This window comes from Macaca fascicularis, chromosome 11 (genome assembly GCF_037993035.2).
Source record: "Macaca fascicularis isolate 582-1 chromosome 11, T2T-MFA8v1.1".
Lineage (NCBI taxonomy): Eukaryota > Metazoa > Chordata > Mammalia > Primates > Cercopithecidae > Macaca > Macaca fascicularis.
Window position 1 is genome coordinate 138,749,010 of NC_088385.1, and position 14,036 is coordinate 138,763,045.

At 52.6% G+C, this 14,036-nt stretch overlaps 1 long non-coding RNA gene across 1 annotated transcript; it reads right to left on the reverse strand.

Annotated features, from left to right (window-relative positions):
- Window positions 1-3,495: 3,495 nt before the first annotated feature.
- Window positions 3,496-8,819, reverse strand: LOC123567615 (uncharacterized). The gene is made up of 3 exons (XR_010579675.2): window positions 8,714-8,819; window positions 6,132-6,240; window positions 3,496-5,394 (listed from the first exon to the last, which is right to left on the reverse strand). It is a non-coding gene; the product is annotated as an uncharacterized lncRNA (long non-coding RNA).
- Window positions 8,820-14,036: the final 5,217 nt, after the last annotated feature.

Consider the following 14,036-nt stretch of genomic DNA (forward strand, 5'->3'; position numbering starts at 1 on the left):
GAGCAGGCCTTGGTGATTGTGACCTGAGCCCTGGATACACCCAGACCTCAAATCAGGTGGCTCTGCCCCTCCCCTAGATTCAACCATTCATCCCCGTTTGGGGTTTAGGTTCTTCCAGTGGGGTTTGTGTCACTAACACCAATGAGGACAAGATACGTCTATTTCAGAAACAGGAGGTGATGAGGGTGCCTGGCCACAAGAATTCTTAAATAGGGGCTTCTGTTAGTATACGGAGCTCTCCTGCTGCCGGGGTGTCCCTCATTTCCCCGAGACAGAGCAGGTAGAAGGACCCCCTTCAGCCCCATGATATCCGGATGGAAGTGCGAGTCTCCGGTGTGGGCGTTGTCCTCCCCAGTGCTGGTGTTGCTGCACTGCCCCCGGCCCCAGCCTGGCCAGGGTCCTCGTAAGGCTCCCACCGGGTCTCCTTGGTGGGCGTTCCTCTTCCTGCCAAGTTCATCCCAGGCCTCCTCCTCTCCACCTGCTCCCGTTCCCCAGGAGTCAGCTCCTGTGGCTCGAACACCTTCTACTACTGCTGACCACGCATCTGAAGGAGCCTCGCCCACACCCCTGCTATATCACGCTGACTTTCACCTATTTCATTTTTTTTCCCTTATCACCACCCAGTGCTTTACCGCGGATTATTCTGGTTACTCTTTGTCTGCAGCACAAACAAGCCCAAAGAGGGACAGGACTTGGTCTTGGTCTGTCTCAGTTGTCCCCTATTTGTTGAATGGAGAAATGGATTGATGAATGAACAAAATGACTGATGGATAGATGGATAAGTGGGAGGATGAATTAATGGATGAATGCATAGGTAAATGAATGAATGAATGGATGGATGAGTGGGTGAATGGATGAATGGACAGATAAAGGAATGGATGGATGGATGAGTGAATAATGGAAGAATAGACGAATGGATGAATGGATAGGTGGATGGATGGATAGACGAATTGATAGGTGAAAGAGTGGATGGATGGATGGACGGATGGATGGGTGAATGAATGAATGGATGAGTGAATGGATAGATGGATACAAATTTGCAGAGCTCAAATTCTCCTCTCAAATGAGTTTTCTAAGTCCTTCCCACTCTCACTGGCTCGTGGTCACCTGCCCAGTGTCCTGTCTGCTGTGTCCCCACAATGCCAGGAGGACCCTGTGGCCTGCACTGGTCAGCGAAGGCTTCTTGGAGGAGGGGACTCAGGCAGAGTATGGAGGAGAGAAGAACTTGGGGGTGGGGTGGGGACACAGCCAGCAGATGGTGGGGAGGGGGCTCCATTCCCAGGTGGTGGGTGGGGTCTCACAGCCTCGCTGTGGCTCTGTTGGATCTGTGAGAGTGCTGGTAGCTAAAAATGCTTTTTCCCAAAAAGTCTGTAACTGGGAGACAGAAAGTAGGGCAGGTTCACAGTCCAGCAGGAATGAGGCCAGGAAGAAAACAGGATCCAAACCCGAGCATGTGCTGCTCATTTGCATATCATTTGTATGGAATTCTTAGTGCTCCTCCTCTCCCCACCCCCTCCCTGCCACCTTCTCTGGGACTGAACTCACAGCGGGGCTTGTCTCAGCCCCATCAGACACCAGAGCAGGCACAGGCAGCACCATGAACACAGACGGGTCCCCAGTGAGTGTGGCCCTGAAGAGAGGAAGGGCCTCCTGGGGCTGGGCCATTTCCCAGTGGGCTCAAGAAGACAGAGGGGGCCTTGGACTGGGGACAACCAGCAAGCCTGGTATGCCCCTGCTGAGACTGCCCTGCTGAGTCTATTGTTAGGGTACCCTTTGTTTGCCTGACCACGGGGGGCCTGCAGGACAGGAGGGTCTGGGGACAGCCTTAGGACAGGAGGGTCTGGGGATAACCTCAGGACAGGAGGGTCTGGGGACAATCTCAGGACAGGAGGGTCTGGGGACAATCTCAGGACAGGAGGGTCTGGGCCCCTTCTCCACTTCCTTCCTTGAAGTTTCTTGTGTGAGAAAGGAAAGAGCTACCCAGGCTGCACCACAGGAACTGTGAGGCCATAACTGGGGCTGCAGGGGTGTGGAAGTTGTGGTGCAGGGACAGAACCTGGCCCAGCCTCTGGAACAGAGGATGGGGAGCTTCCTGGGCCCTCTCCTGTCCCTGAAGTCCACAGCCCATGGGTCAGAACAGGTCACAGGGCACAGGCACAACCCCCTGCAGGGATCAGGGGCCCTGGGGAGCACACAGGCCCTTGGGGAGGACAAGGGCCTCCTCTGCTGCCATTGAATGGCACAGGTTCTGTAGGGCAGGTGTAGCCCCTGTGGGGCACAAGCAGAGAGTGAAACCCTCTAACACAGGCTGGGGAGGGACCCCAGGCAGCTGTGTGGGGAGTGTAAGGCCTGGGTGCAGGCAGCAGCCTGGGGTGTGTCCCGCAGGACCCCAAGGAGAGGCCACGAGTGCGGAAAAGAACCCCAGGGCAAATTGAAGAAGAGCGGCACTGGGACGTGTCTCCCACTAAGGTTATTCAAAGGTGGAAGCACAGGGACATCCTGAAAAGCTGCGCAGGAGCTCCAGGCTTGGGCTCGGCTGCCTGGAAGAAGGGAGGTGCTCCGTGCTTGGAGGCCAGAGGATGAGGGCGAGGCAGGCTAAGGAGGAAATCATGGCCCAGCCTGAGCCTGGGGCAGGGGCCTGGCTGGGGAAACTGCTGGCTCAGGAGCAGAGCATGGGAGGAGAAATACAGCCGGCCCCTGCTCTTGAAGCCTCTGGGAGGTCGGGAAGTGCATGAAAGCACCGCTGAGCCTCGGGTTCTCCATCTGCACAGTGGGCAGGATGATGCCGGGCCCTTCTTCCCTAGAAGGAACTTTTTAGGCACAAATGAGGAAATAACATAGAAAGACTTGGAGGCTTTGCCAACATAAGGCAGGAGACCACTCCAAGGTAGGATGACTGCTATTTTAACTGGCTGTAATCAAATGTAATGTCTCATTTTCATGATTTGGATTGGAGGTGGAAATATTAATTTACGAATCATCTATCCTGCAGCCAAGGGACCTCCCTGATGGTGGCTTCTCCCGTTCCCTGTAACTGCTGTGACTGATGAGCCGTCAGCAGGGTTGGGAGGGATGGAGCCTCGGACATCATGTACTCCCTTCTGCTTGTGAAATAACTCAGGACCTGGGGCTGCTTCTCGGGCCTGGGCCGAGTCTCCCGTGCCCAACGTGGTGCTGGGCGTATCTGCTGTCTCTGGGGAGACAGACACGAAGCAGAAAGGCAGGAGAAGGAAAAGGTGTCAGCCCAGGCGCTCCTGTCCCACTCCGGCCTGCAGGCCACCTCCCTCTGCCCATCCCGGAAGGACGTGTCTTCCTCTTAAACACCTGAGCCAAGAGCCTGGGGTGCACCTTCCCCTCCGCCCTCGTGCTCAGCTGCGTGGCTGCGTTGAGGGGGTTTTTCTGTCTCTGCCATTAAACAAATCCTGGCAGGTTAATTAGCTACGGGAGGTTTCAGGTGCTTTCGTTTTCAAAAGAAGTCAAAACAAGCACATATTATGCTTGGAACAAGCCTCGCTTTCTAATGAAAAGAGACTGCAACTGGATCGTCAAACAAATGTAAACAAACAGATCAATAAACATGCGTGCACACACGTGTTCACAGAGGACGATTTGAAGGTGGAACGTGAAATGAGAGCCCGCACGGAGGTCCAGCCATGAGATGTGCGGGGGCCAAGGGCGCAGGGCCAGGGCCAGGAGGATGTGCAGTGGAGCCGAGTTAATGTTACTGCTGTGCCCTAAGAAACGGGGAGGGGAGGGGAGGCAGGTCTGGAACCACCTAGGAGGCAGATTTGGCTGATTTGTTTCAGGAATCCTTTCTGCCTTGTGATTTAGGAGTCAACGTTTCCTTCTCCTCTTTCTGCTCCTCCTCCCTCCAATAAAGTGCCTGACCTTCATCAGCGCACACACAGGTGGCACTGGCTCAGGGCCCATCGAGGGCCAGTGTCCTGGGCCCTGCAGGGCATGTCTGTGGGAGGGGCCACTAGGGTCAGGGGACAGGGCCGTGGGGAAAATCTGCCCCGTGGACAGATTTGACCACAACCACGCTGTTCTTCTGGGGAATCAAGGCAGAGCCTTCCCTTGTCCCTGGGACAGCAGGGGCTTCCCCGGGTGGTGGCCTCTCAGGGGCCCCTCCCCAGCATGCTTCCTGCCCTCCCACTGCTCTGATCAAGTTCCTCCCGCCCACCTGCTGACTTCATTCCTGTTCCCCTCATCGTCCTGGGGGGGGCCTTCCTGAGCTGCTCCCCTAACCCTGAGGAGCTTGACCAGCCACTGGGGCCTGGCCCTCTCCAGGGTCCTGAAATCTGCTGCCGCTTCCTGGGTGGCAATGGCGTGACTGTCCCAGGATGAGCAGATGTGGGACCCCGTGGCAGAACTACAGTTGTTTCTATGTTTCCATCGTGCCCTAAATCCAGCCAGAAGCAGCGTGAAGATACCTGGTGCGGAATGTCCCGCCCACAGCACGCTGCTGAGCAGACGCCTGGGAGGAGCATCTTTATCCTGGATGGGCTCAGAGGACCCTCAGAGTCCAACACACACCTCTCCAGAATCCATTCAGGCGTCTGCAGGCTGGAGACTGAGGGCAGAGGAAACAATGCCCATGGGATCATCACCCAGCTCAGCAAATGCTCATCAACCCCTTTCTGCACACGGCACTGCGCTGGGCACCTGGGCGCTTTAGAGGGTGAGATGTGGCCTTTGAATCTGGAGAGTCATCGCTTGGTTGTGAGCCACACCATAGCTCCTCAACAGAGAAACAGTGAGGAGGCATCATCAAACAGAAGAATCTCGAAGACGAGGCAGGAGCATTGAGGTACCGCCACCGCCTCCAGCCAACTCTCGCCGCAGCTGATAAACGTGCAGTATTGGCGTTGTCGGGAACTGGCTTTCTGGGGCCTCTGTCACCTCCCGTCTTGGCGGAGCTTGTGATTGAGCCTGTTCGCAGGACACCTTTGTGCTCGACACAGTTTCCTGTCGTGATCCAGAAACTCACTGAATTTAATCTAAGACTGCTTTTGTTGCGAGTTTCCTGGGGCTTGGGAGGGGATAATCAGGAGTGGTGCTGCTCTCGGGGAAATGAGAAAACTGTGTCAGTCCGGGCTCGGCTTCAGCCTAAAGTGGCAGAAATGCGGCTGGCACTGGTGTAGGTCAGGGAAGTCCACATGAGGGGAAGAGCGAGGTGTGACTGGGTCTCTGTGAGGCTGGAATAGGGAGCGGGAGCTCAGCACGGCGCTCTTGCGTCTTTCTCTGTGCAAACTTGGTTCCTCCCCTCACACTGGCTGAGCCTCACACTGACCACTGTGGACCCCATTCCTCTGGCATAACAGATACGTGGGTAACCGACTCCAGCATTCCCTCCATGATGTCTGTTCACTGTCCTTGTAGATCTCAAAAGAGCTAGAAGAGAAGAATGTGAATGTTCCCCGCAGAAAGGAAAGATAAACGTTTGGGGTGATGGGTATCCCAAGCATCTTGATTTGATCACTACGAATTATAGGAATGTATCAAATATCACACGCACCCCCAAAATATGTACATCTATTTTGCTTAATTTTTTTTTTTTTTTTGAGACAGAGTTTGGCTTTTCTTGCCCAGGCTGGAGTGCAGTGGTGTGATCTTGGTTCATTGCAACCTCTGCCTCCCAGATTCAAGCGATTCTTGTGCCTCAGCCTACCTAGTAGCTGGGATTACAGGCACACACAACCACAACCGGCTAATTCTTGTATTTTTAGTACAGACAGGGTTTCACCATGTTGGCCAGGCTGGTCTTGAACTCCTGACCTTGTGATCCACCCGCCTAGGACTCCCAAAGTGCTGGGATTACAGGCATGAGCCACCACACCCTGCAGGCCAATGCTTCATAGGGTGTAAACAATCGGAGGCCTCTAAAGGGCACCTGGGGGTGTTAGCAAATTCTTTTAGCTTAATAAAAACCCTGAAGAACACTGTAATTGGGGCTCTTGAGCAGCTTGCGATCCCACTCCCCCTCTGTGGAGTGTACTTTTGCTTCAATAAATCTCTGCTTTTGTTGCTTCCTCCTTTTGTTACTTTGTTCTTTTGTTGCTTTGTTTTTTGTTGCTTTGTGCTTTTCATTTAATTCTGTGTTCAGTGTGCCAAGAACCTGGACAACTCACAGTCAAGCCCTTCCATCTGGTAACATCTCCTTCGAGTTGTTTCGTCGTTGAACTTGAAGCTTGCCTCTAAGAACTTGCGTCTTCCTTCAGCATGGACACCCATGGCTGCCTGCAAATCGTTACACAGATTCGCGTAAACTGCAGCGGGTTCACATAGTGGCAGCCGCATCTCATGAACCACTGCTCACCCCCGCCACTTGTGTCATAGGAAGAGACAACATGTGACCCTTGTTCCTTGAAAGGGTGACCATGCACACACACATGCATGCACACTCATTTACACACATGCTCACACTCATGCCCACTCACATTCATGTGCACACACTCATCCACTCATTTACACACCCTCACACCCATGCACACTCAGTTATGCACACATACTCATTTACACACATGTGCTCACACTCGTGCGCACACTTTCATCTCATTTACACATGCTCACACTCGTGCCCACTCACACTCATGCACATGCTCACACACTCATTTGCACACACACACATGCACACTTGCACGCTCACTCACACATGTTCACATTCATGCCCACTTGCACTCATTTATACATGCATGCTCACACTCATGCTCACACATTTTACACACACATGCTCACAATCATGCCACTCACACTCATGCACACACTCACACACTTATTTACAAACCCACACTTATGCACACTTGCACACTCATTTACAAACTCACTCATGCACGCATGCACATTTGCACACATGCATGCTGACACTCATGCCCACTCACACTTGTAGACACATGCACACTCACACAGTCATTTACACACTCATACCCACTCACACACACACTCATGTGCACATTTACAGGAACATGCTCACACACATGCCCTCATGGCCACTAACATTCATGCATGCACTCACACTCATTTATACACAAGCTTATACCCATGCCCACTCACATTCATGCACATATGCACACACTCACACACTAATTTACACACACGCTCACACTCATGACCACTCACACTTGTGCCACACATGCACACTCAAACATCCTCACACACACTCACATACATGCACACTCACACACATTCAGGCACCCTCACACATATACACTCACATTCACTAACACAGCATGCACACGCACAATCACAACCACATGCACACTTACACGCTCACTGCCCTGCACACTCTCACACACGCTCGCACCCACACACTAACACACGTGCACACTTACACTCTCACAAACATGCACACTCACACGCTCACTCATCCCCGTGCTCACCCCCCCCCACACACACACACAGGTTTGAGAAGTCGCCTCCCATGCTCACCCCCCCCGACACACACACACACACACACACACACACACACACACAAACACACAGGTTTGAGAAGTCTCCTCCCATGCTCACCCCCCCACACACACAGGTTTGAGAAGTCGCCTCCCATGCTCACCCCCCCCACACACAGGTTTGAGAAGTCGCCTCCCATGCTCACCCCCCCCCCCCACACACACACACAGGTTTGAGAAGTCGCCTCCCATGCTCAACCCCCCCCCACACACACACAGGTTTGAGAAGTCGCCTCCCATGCTCACCCCCCCCGACACACACACACACACACACACACACACACACACACAAACACACAGGTTTGAGAAGTCGCCTCCCATGCTCACCCCCCCACACACACACAGGTTTGAGAAGTCGCCTCCCATGCTCACCCCCCCCACACACAGGTTTGAGAAGTCGCCTCCCATGCTCACCCCCCCCCCACACACACACACACAGGTTTGAGAAGTCGCCTCCCATGCTCAACCCCCCCCCACACACACACAGGTTTGAGAAGTCGCCTCCCATGCTCACCCCCCCACACACACACAGGTTTGAGAAATCGCCTCCCATGCTCACCCCCCCACACACACAGGTTTGAGAAGTCGCCTCCCATGCTCACCCCCCCCCAACACACACACACACACAGGTTTGAGAAGTCGCCTCCCATGCTCACCCCCCCCCCACACACACACACAGGTTTGAGAAGTCGCCTCCCATGCTCACCCCCCCACACACACACACACACAGGTTTGAGAAGTCGCCTCCCATGCTCAACCCCCCACACACACACACAGGTTTGAGAAGTCGCCTCCCATGCTCACCCCCCCACACACACAGGTTTGAGAAGTCGCCTCCCATGCTCACCGCCCCCCCCCCACACACACACACAGGTTTGAGAAGTCGCCTCCCATGCTCACCCCCCCCCACACACACACACAGGTTTGAGAAGTCGCCTCCCATGCTCACCCCCCCACACACACAGGTTTGAGAAGTCGCCTCCCATGCTCACCCCCCCACACACACAGGTTTGAGAAGTCGCCTCCCATGCTCACCGCCCCCCCCCCCACACACACACACAGGTTTGAGGAGTCGCCTCCCATGCTCACCCCCCCCCAACACACACACACAGGTTTGAGAAGTCGCCTCCCATGCTCACCCCCCCCGACACACACACACACACACACACACACACACAGGTTTGAGAAGTCGCCTCCCATGCTCACCCCCACCCCCCCCGCCCCCCCCCCCCACACACACACAGGTTTGAGAAGGTCGCCTCTACCTCCTTGCTTCTCCTCCATGTGTGCTGCCTTCTCCCAACATTTCCTCGTGGAGCCGGGCCTTAGCCACTGGCCCATGTTTCTGCACCTGGAGGAACCAATAACCTGGTTGGATGGAAAGAAGGTAATTTTGATCAGGGGAGACATTCTTCCTTCTGTACAACATCCCACTATTTGGGTTGCAACTTACTTGCCCTTCCCAAGATTGGCCTCTGTTGTGAGAATAACACTGCACAGGCAGCGTGATCTGGGAAAGAAGAAATTCCGTATTGTGTGAGTGCCCAGCTCTCTGGGCCACTACTGAGATTCTGGGGGGCTTTGGACCATTCTATGATCCACCCATCCATCCATTAATTGCGCTCCCATTATGTGCAAGGAAATGCTAGAGTTTTGGGTCCCCCAAAGAGGAGAAGAATTAGAGGTGCAATAGTCAGCATCAGCTAAGCTCTGCTTCAGTGACCAAAAAAAAACTGCCTTCGGTGGTGTAAAAGCATAAAGCTTCTGCCTGACGCATGCTGCACGGCCACCACATGCCAGCAGGGAGGCTCTGCCCACGGCAGGAGGACTTATGAACCCTGCTGGCTGCTGTGCCTGAAGGAAGGGGTGTCCCACGGAGTCTCACGTGGACAATTTGTTGCTTTGACATGGATATTGTGGTGTCATTTCCACTCAACACTCATTGGTCAGAGCCTGTCGCTGGCCCCACCCAACCACAAGGAGCCAGGACATGCAGTCTTTTCCTTGTGCCCAGAAGGGTGAGAACCAAACGTATCTGACGAGCATCACTGCTGACAGCATGTGGAGAGGCGGGACCACGACCACAGCTTCCCCACTGGGCCTTCCAAGGTACGCACCTGGCTCAGACTGGGAGCCCAGAGCTGGGAGCATCTTTCTACACCTATAGTCTCATCCTGAGACCCTTGCCAGAAAATGGGACCTGATCCTGCTCCCTCTGTCTATCCACAGGCCTGTGGGGACCACATGGGGGTTCTTGTTGGTGATCTACACACAATGGGCCACTCACTTGTGACGGAGGCGTTGGCAATGCTCCTCACTTGCTCCCATGAGATAAGACGCCCCTGAGGGCCACAAGCGACTGCTTCCCCCTGGGCCAAGTAGTTGGTATTAAATGACTGGGATGTCCACTGACCACTGTCTGCATAGCCAGGACAGTGACCATGGAATAATCTTGAGGTCAGCATCTCAACTGCAATGAGAGAGTGAACTGAAACCTGGAAATCGCTTTTTAAACGTTTTACTTTTATTACTTTTTTTTTTTTTTTTTTTTTGAAACAGAGCCTTGCTCTGTCACCCAGGTTGGAGTGCAGTGGCACAATCTCAGCTCACTGCAACCTCCGCCTCCTGGGTTCAAGCGATTCTCCTGCCTCAGCCTCCCAAGTAGCTAGGACTACAGGCATGTGCCACCACACCCACCTAATTTTTGTATTTTTAGTAGAATACAAGAATCCTCTTTCACCATGTTGGCCAGGTTAGTCTCAAACTCCTGACCTCAGGTGATCCACCTGTCTCGGCCTGCCAAAGTGCTGGGATGACAGGCATGAGACATCGTGCCCGCCCACTTTTACATTTTTTCAAATCATACATTCTTGGTTCATGCTCCTCTAAAACACTAGGGAGAAATGTGTCCCTTGCTGCTCCACCAAAGTGGGAGCCTTGTGACTGCACCTCCCCGCTCCTCTCTGTCCTCCTCCTCGCCATTATTTTTGCTTCTCCACCAAAGCAGTAGCCTTGTGACTGCACCTCCCCCCTCCTCTCTGTCCTCCTCCTCACCATTATTTTGGTGGATGCCCTGGTGCCTGGGTTTGTGTATGGTTCCCTCCATGGGAACGGCACAGGAGTCGCTGAACTCCTTGTCTCTCAGACACATAGCTTCCCCTTGGCTGGGCAGTGGCCTTGGCCAGTCCCATGCAGGATTGGGTGTGACAAGTGTGGGCCTTCACCAAGAATTCCCTTGGGTTCTAATGATAATGTCTTCTAATGATAATACTCAGTTATTTTCCAGAAATGTTGCCAGACACTCAGATTCCTCACTTACCTTCTACCCAGTGGTGGAAAGAATCGTGATCCAGGCAGATGTGGGTTCCTTCTCCACAGCTCACTGGCCGCGTCTTGGCTGAATGGTTGAACACTGTGGAGACCAAGGTCTCTCATCTGCACAGTGGCCTTACAGCAAGTAGCTCCTGGGCTGTGGGGTGAGGGGCAGCAGCCGGTCAGCACGAGCAGAATTCAATTTGTCTTCCCCAAGCTCTGACCACGTTTCCCCCTAGAGGAGCCCCGGAGGCTGTGAGAGCTTGGAGTCCTCCAGAATCCTCTTTAGTTCCTTTCCCCAGGAGCAAAGGCCACTCCTTCCTGCCCAGAGTCGGGAACCTCGCTGGGATTGGGGGAAGAAGCTCTGGTTTGTTTTACTCCAGCATCCTTCTGGTCTGCAAGGAATTGGATTATAATTTTGAAACCATTTTTTGGCACTGAACAGGAATACAAACCAGGGTATTGTAAACATGCAGCATTCAGAAAACTGGGAGAAAATGGTTATTGTCATGTGTCATTTAGAAATATCGGATGCTGGGCCAGGCATGGTGACTCAGGCATGGTGACTCAGGCATGGTGATTCACACCTGTAATCCCAGCACTTTGGGAGGCCAAAGCAGGTGGATCGCTTGAGCCCAAGAGTTCAAGACCAGCCTGGCCAACCTGGCAAAACCCCAGCCCTACCCAAGAAAAAGTACAAAAATAATTAACTGGGTGTGGTAGTGGGTGCCTGTATTCCTAGCTCTCAGGAGGCTGAGGTGAGAGGATTGATTGAGCCTGGGAGGTTGAGGCTGCAGTGAGCCATGATTATACCACTGCACTGCAGTCTGGGTGACAGACGAGACCCTGTCTTAGAAAAGAAAAAACATACCAGAAGCTGTTCCTTTGACGTCAAGAACATAGTAAAGATGCCTGATATCACTGTCACAAACAGTATTTAATATAGGTCCCCCACCCAGGCCACAGTGTTTCTCTGGAAATGAAGAGGAATGTGGTGAGCAGGAAGGAAAGGACGGGGTGGAGTCAAGAATGACTTTCACTTTAATCTACAAATGCACAGTTGATATTTGCAATGATCTTGAATCCATGTATGGGGAAAAACAGCAAAAACAACGTCTTTGCTCTAGGGGATGGTGTGTGGCTGGGAGATTAAGGAAAGGGTCTATGTGAGAAGAGGGGCAGGGCAGGAGGAAATGGAGTTTGAAGGATCAGGCAGGATTTACCCATCACCCCTTTTTAGTAGTTATTTGAGGCATCACTTACACTCAGTAAAATAACAAATCTTACGAGCACAGATGGATGGGACTTCACATATGTACAGGCCTTGTGACCACCCCCAAGTCGAGGCACAGACATCACCACCCCCAGGAAGCCCCTCACGCCCTTTCCAGTCCACACCCAGAGGTCACTGCTCCTGTGATCGGTTTCCACACAGTCTTGCCTGTTCAGAAACCTAAGTGACAGGAACTGGATATAAATGGAATTCTGTGACACGTAGTATTTCATGTCTCCCATTTTTTTTTTCTCAACATAATTTCTTAAGATTTCTCCCTAAAGCTGTCGTTCTCAGGAGTGATCGTAGAATAACATTGCATTGTATGAAGATTCTGCTATTTGTTCTACATTTGCCTGGGTTGTTTCTGGGTTTCACTATTTTGAACAAAGCTATTGTGTCATTCTTGTGCAATTGCTTTTTGTAGACATATTTATGTATTTTTCTTATGTTCCCAGAAATGGATTTTCTGGGTCATGGGGTTGTTCTATGTGTAATCTTCTTAGAAGCCATCCAAGAGGGTGTCTTAGGGGTCCAACATTGCACACTCCTCCCCAGAAGCCATCCAAGAGGGTGTCCTAGGAGTGCACCATTGCACACTCCTCCCAGCTACACACAGGAGTTGCAAGGGCCCCACTTGGTCTTCAGCAGGAGGTCAGCTGTTCCAATTCCAGCCATTCTTGTGGGCATGTACTGGAGTCTGGCTATGGTTTAATTTGTACTTCCCTGATGTCTGTCGATGCTGCACAACTGTCCCTGTGCTTATGAGACATGTGAGAATCCTCTTTTGTGAATTGGCTAATCTAAGTTTTTTTTTTTTTTTTTTTTTTTTTTTTACCAATTTTAGTCATCACCTTAAAGCATCTAATTAATAGGGTCTCAGGTCACACACTCATGATTCTAAAATCTGGACAGAGCAGAGTGTAGAGAACACTTTCTCTGTTCTGCGAGTTTATCTTTGCTTAAAGCTGTGTCTGTTTAAGTCTGCGTAGCTCCTCCCCTCTCCCAAACCCGGTTTCCTCTTGTGTGAAATAGTGCAGGCCATGACTGAGTGCTGCTCTCCTGCAGCATCTGGGCAGGTGTGGCTCCCCTGGCTGGGCCTTGGAAGCCTCTAGAGGCTCTGGGTTGATTCCTTTGCCTGTCAGTCAGTTTGCTGAAGGGCAGGATTGGAGGTGGGAGGGGCACTCGGCCTCCAATTGCAGAGGGAAGCCGCCCAACCTCCCTGAGATGCCATGAGGCTGAATCAGGAGAGTCTGCGAGTCCTTCAAGAGGTGGCCACGGTGCAGAGAGTTGAATTCCAGGAAAAATCCCATTTCCTTCCCTGGCTCAGCCAGAGAGCAGCCAGAGGGCAGGGGCCTGAGATCTCTTGGTGTGTGCAGTGCTCAGCCTTTTGTGCAGTCAGGGATTCCGTGGCCCCCTCACCCTTCACAGGGGAGGAGCAGACATTTGACTGCAGATGTGAGTAAAGCGTTGCTGGGTTGGAGGTGATGGAGCTGCTGTCCCCACTGAGAGATGTATCCCATCCATGGCCCTGTGGCCAGGTTCATTGTGGGGTGATCCCCTGCCCCCATGGTGCCTGTGCACTAAACACATAAACTTCTCTGCCCAGGATGCCACAAAGCCCATACCCTCATTTTGGAACTCAGCATCTTCTCATCCCTGTCCTGGGACTCAAATTCATTGCTCATAGAAGTTCAAGGCAGAGAGAGATATGGGTGAGAATAATGGCAGTTTAAGCTCCCATCTCTGAACACATTTGACATTGTGATGAGGCAGGTTCAGCAATACACTAGAAGTGATTGATATCAACAGGAGAAATTCCCGTCTTCCAGGCCAGCTCTGCACTCTTATCCCAGGTACCACATCAGCAGCAGGAAAACAAAGAGAGGCACAGGCAGCCCGGTGCCACATTCTGGGGGTGAATCCACTGCAGGAAATGCTGCCACAATTAGCTGAGAAACCATACAGGTCTGTCCCTGGGGGTCAACCGGGGGCTCTGCAGA